The sequence below is a fragment of the Chiloscyllium plagiosum genome, unplaced genomic scaffold (genome assembly GCF_037043375.1).
Source record: "Chiloscyllium plagiosum isolate Xiang-an unplaced genomic scaffold, Cpla_swu_hap1 HiC_scaffold_45, whole genome shotgun sequence".
In the NCBI taxonomy this organism is placed as follows: Eukaryota; Metazoa; Chordata; class Chondrichthyes; order Orectolobiformes; family Hemiscylliidae; genus Chiloscyllium; species Chiloscyllium plagiosum.
Genome location: NW_028270183.1, coordinates 95,996,687 through 96,002,686, shown reverse-complemented (window position 1 = coordinate 96,002,686; position 6,000 = coordinate 95,996,687).

Below are 6,000 nucleotides of genomic sequence, written 5' to 3'. Positions count from 1 at the left end.
TCCCTGACCGATCCCAACCCAACACTGCAACCTCCCCCTCCCTGACTGATCCCTACCCAACACTGCACTCACCCCCTCCCGACTGATCCCTACACAACACTGCACTCACCCCCTCCCGACTGATCCCTACACAACACTGCGATCTCCCCCTCCCTGACTGATCCCTACACAACACTGCACTCACCCCCTCCCGACTGATCCCTACACAACACTGCACTCACCCCCTCCCTGACTGATCCCTACACAACACTGTAGTCACCCCCTCCCTGACTGATCCCTACCCAAGACTGCAATCTCCCCCTCCCTGACTGAGCCCTACCCAACACTGCACTCACCCCCTCCCTGACTGATCCCTATCCAACACTGCACTCACCCCCTCACTGACTGAGCCCTAACCAACACTGCACTCACCCACTTCCTGACTGATCCCTACCCAACACTGCAATCTCCCCCTCCCTGACTGATCCCTACCCAACACTGTAATCTCCCCCTCCCTGACTGATCCCTACCCAACACTGCAATCGCCCCCTCCCTGACTGATCCCTACCCAACACTGCAATCTCCCCCTACCTGACTGATCCCTACCCAACACTGCAATCTCCCCCTCCCTGACTGATCTCTACACAACACTGCAATCTACCCCTCTCTGACTGAGCGCTAACCAACACTGCAAGGTCCCCCTCTCTGACGGAGCCCTACCCAACTCTGCAAGGTCCCCCTCTCTGACGGAACCCTACCCAACAATGCAAGGTCCCCCTCTATGACGGAGCCCTACCCAACACTGCAATCTCCCCATCTCTGACTGATCCCTATCCAACACTGCAATCTCCCCCTCCCTGATTGATCACTACCCAACACTGCAATCTCCCCCTCCCTGACTGATCCCTACACAACACTGCAATGTCCCCCTCCCTGACTGATCCCTACCCAACACTGCAATCTCCCCCTCCCTGACTGATCTCTACACAACACTGCAATCTCCCCCTCCCTAACTGATCCCGACACAACACTGCAATCTCCCCCTCTCTGACTGAGCCCTACCCAACACTGCAAGGTCCCCCTCTCTGACGGAGCCCTACCCAACACTGCAAGGTCCCCCTCTCTGACGGAGCACTACCCAACACTGCAAGGTCCACCTCCCTGACTGATCCCTCCCCAATACCGCTAAGTCCCCATTTCTGAGCGAGCCCTACCCAACACTGCAATCACCCCCTCCCGGACTGAGCCCTACCTAACACTGCGATCTCACCCTCCCTGACTGATCCCTACACAACACTGCAATCTCCCCCTCCCTGACTGATCCAAACACAACACTGCAATCTGCCCTCCCTGACAGATCCCTGCCCAACACTGCAATGTCCCCCTCTCTGACTGATCCCTGCCCAACACTGCAATCTCCCTCTCCCCGACTGATTCCTACCCAACACTGCACTCACCCCCTCCCTGACTGATCCCTACCCAACACTGCACTCTCCCCCTCCCTGACTGATCCTTACCCAACACTGCAATCTCCCCCTCCCTGACTGATCCCTACACAACACTTCACTCACCCCCTCCCTGACTGATCCTTACCCAACACTGCAATCTCCACCTTCCTGACTGATCCCTACACAAAACTTCACTCACCCCCTCCCTGACTGATCCCTACCCAACACTGCACTCACCCCCTCCCTGACTGATCCCTACCCAACACTGCAATTTCCCCCTCCCTGACTGATCCCTACCCAACACTGCACTCACCCCCTCCCTGACTGATCCATACCCAACACTGCACTCACCGCCTCCCTGACTGATCCCTACCCAACACTGCACTCACCCCCTCCCTGACTGATCCATACCCAACACTGCACTCACCGCCTCCCTGACTGATCCCTACCCAACACTGCACTCTCCCCCTCCCTGACTGATCCATACCCAACACTGCACTCACCCCCTCCCTGACTGATCCCTACACAACACTGCAATCTCCCCCTCCCTGACTGATCCCTACCCAACACTGCAATCTCCCCCTCCCTGACTGATCTCTACACAACACTGCAATCTCCCCCTCTCTGACTGAGCGCTAACCAACACTGCAAGGTCCCCCTCTCTGACGGAGCCCTACCCAACTCTGCAAGGTCCCCCTCTCTGACGGAACCCTACCCAACACTGCAAGGTCCCCCTCTATGACGGAGCCCTACCCAACACTGCAATCTCCCCATCTCTGACTGATCCCTATCCAACATTGCAATCTCCCCCTCCCTGATTGATCACTACCCAACACTGCAATCTCCCCCTCCCTGACTGATCCCTACACAACACTGCAATGACCCCCTCCCTGACTGATCCCTACCCAACACTGCAATCTCCCCCTCCCTGACTGATCTCTACACAACACTGCAATCTCCCCCTCCCTAACTGATCACGACGCAACACTGCAATCACCCCCTCTCTGACTGAGCCCTACCCAACACTGCAAGGTCCCCCTCTCTGACGGAGCCCTACCCAACACTGCAAGGTCCCCCTCTCTGACGGAGCACTACCCAACACTGCAAGGTCCCCCTCCCTGACTGATCCCTCCCCAATACCGCTAAGTCCCCATTTCTGAGTGAGCCCTACCCAACACTGCAATCACCCCCTCCCGGACTGAGCCCTACCTAACACTGCACTCACCCTCCCTGACTGATCCCTACACAACACTGCAATCTCCCCCTCCCTGACTGATCCAAACACAACACTGCAATCTGCCCTCCCTGACAGATCCCTGCCCAACACTGCAATATCCCCCTCTCTGACTGATCCCTGCCCAACACTGCAATCTCCCTCTCCCCGACTGATTCCTACCCAACAATGCAGTCACCCCCTCCCTGACTGATCCCTACCCAACACTGCAATATCCTCCTCCCTGACTGAGCCCTACCCAACACTGCACTCGCCCCCTCCCTGACTGATCCCTACCCAACACTGCACTCACCCCCTCCCTGACTGATCCCTACCCAACACTGCACTCACCCCCTCCCTGACTGATCCCTACCCAACACTGCACTCACCCCCTCCCTGACTGATCCCTACACAACACTGCACTCTCCCCCTCCCTGACAGATCCCTACCCAACACTGCAATCACCCCCTCCCTGACTGATCCCTATCCAACACTGCACTCACCCCCTCCCTGACTGATCCCTACCCAACACTGCAATCTCCCCCTCCCTGACTGATCCCTACCCAACACTGCACTCTCCCCCTCCCTGACTGATCCTTACCCAACACTGCAATCTCCCCCTCCCTGACTGATCCCGACCCAACACTGCACTCACCCCCTCCCTGACTGATCTCTACCCAACACTGCACTCACCCCCTCCCTGACTGATCCCTACCCAACACTGCACTCACCCCCTCCCTGACTGATCCCTACCCAACACTGCACTCACCCCCTCCCTGACTGATCCCTACACAACACTTCACTCACCCCCTCCCTGACTGATCCTTACCCAACACTGCAATCTCCACCTTCCTGACTGATCCCTACCCAACACTGCACTCACCCCCTCCCTGACTGATCCCTACCCAACACTGCACTCACCGCCTCCCTGACTGATCCCTACCCAACACTGCAATCGCCCCCTCTCTGACTGATCCCTACCCAACACTGTAATCTCCCCCTCCCTGACTGATCCCTACCCAACACTGCAATCACCCCCTCCCTGACTGATCCCTACACAACACTGCAATCTCCCCCTCCCTGACTGATCCCTACCCAACACTGCAATCTCCCCCTCCCTGACTGATTCTACACAACACTGCAATCTCCCCCTCTCTGACTGAGCGCTAACCAACACTTCAAGGTCCCCCTCTCTGACGGAGCCCTACCCAACTCTGCAAGGTCCCCCTCTCTGACGGAACCCTACCCAACACTGCAAGGTCCCCCTCTATGACGGAGCCCTACCCAACACTGCAATCTCCCCATCTCTGACTGATCCCTATCCAACATTGCAATCTCCCCCTCCCTGATTGATCACTACCCAACACTGCAATCTCCCCCTCCCTGACTGATCCCTACACAACACTGCAATGACCCCCTCCCTGACTGATCCCTACCCAACACTGCAATCTCCCCCTCCCTGACTGATCTCTACACAACACTGCAATCTCCCCCTCCCTAACTGATCACGACGCAACACTGCAATCTCCCCCTCTCTGACTGAGCCCTACCCAACACTGCAAGGTCCCCCTCTCAGACGGAGCCCTACCCAACACTGCAAGGTCCCCCTCTCTGACGGAGCACTACCCAACACTGCAAGGTCCCCCTCCCTGACTGATCCCTCCCCAATACCGCTAAGTCCCCATTTCTGAGTGAGCCCTACCCAACACTGCAATCACCCCCTCCCGGACTGAGCCCTACCTAACACTGCGATCTCACCCTCCCTGACTGATCCCTACACAACACTGCAATCTCCCCCTCCCTGACTGATCCAAACACAACACTGCAATCTGCCCTCCCTGACAGATCCCTGCCCAACACTGCAATATCCCCCTCTCTGACTGATCCCTGCCCAACACTGCAATCTCCCTCTCCCCGACTGATTCCTACCCAACAATGCAGTCACCCCCTCCCTGACTGATCCCTACCCAACACTGCACTCAACCCCCTCCCTGACTGATACCTACCCAACACTGCAATATCCTCCTCCCTGACTGAGCCCTACCCAACACTGCACTCGCCCCCTCCCTGACTGATCCCTACCCAACACTGCACTCACCCCCTCCCTGACCGATCCCTACCCAACACTGCACTCACCCCCTCCCTGACTGATCCCTACCCAACACTGCACTCACCCCCTCCCTGACTGATCCCTACCCAACACGGCACGCACCCCCTCCCTGACTGATCCCTACACAACACTTCACTCACCCCCTCCCTGACTGATCCCTACCCAACACTGCACTCTCCCCCTCCCTGACTGATCCCTACCCAACACTGCACTCACCCCTCTCTGACTGATCCCTACCCAACACTGCACTCACCCCCTCCCTGACTGATCCCTACACAACACTTCACTCACCCCCTCCCTGACTGATCCCTACACAACACTGCAATCTCCCCCTCCCTGTCTGATCCCTACCCAACACTGCAATCTCCCCCTCCCTGATTGATCTCTACACAACACTGCAATCTCCCCCTCTCTGACTGAGCGCTAACCAACACTGCAAGGTCCCCCTCTCTGACGGAGCCCTACCCAACTCTGCAAGGTCCCCCTCTCTGACGGAACCCTACCCAACACTGCAAGGTCCCCCTCTATGACGGAGCCCTACCCAACACTGCAATCTCCCCATCTCTGACTGATCCCTATCCAACACTGCAATCTCCCCCTCCCTGATTGATCACTACCCAACACTGCAATCTCCCCCTCCCTGACTGATCCCTACACAACACTGCAATGTCCCCCTCCCTGACTGATCCCTACCCAACACTGCAATTTCCCCCTCCCTGACTGATCTCTACACAACACTGCAATCTCCCCCTCCCTAACTGATCCCGACACAACACTGCAATCTCCCCCTCTCTGACTGAGCCCTACCCAACACTGCAAGGTCCCCCTCTCTGACGGAGCCCTACCCAACACTGCAAGGTCCCCCTCTCTGACGGAGCACTACCCAACACTGCAAGGTCCCCCTCCCTGACTGATCCCTCCCCAATACCGCTAAGTCCCCATTTCTGAGTGAGCCCTACCCAACACTGCAATCACCTCCTCCCGGACTGAGCCCTACCTAACACTGCGATCTCACCCTCCCTGACTGATCCCTACACAACACTGCAATCTGCCCTCCCTGACAGATCCCTGCCCAACACTGCAATATCCCCCTCTCTGACTGATCCCTGCCCAACACTGCAATCTCCCTCTCCCCGACTGATTCCTACCCAACAATGCAGTCACCCCCTCACTGACTGATCCCTACACAACACTGCACTCAACCCCCTCCCTGACTGATCCCTACCCAACACTGCAATATCCTCCTCCCT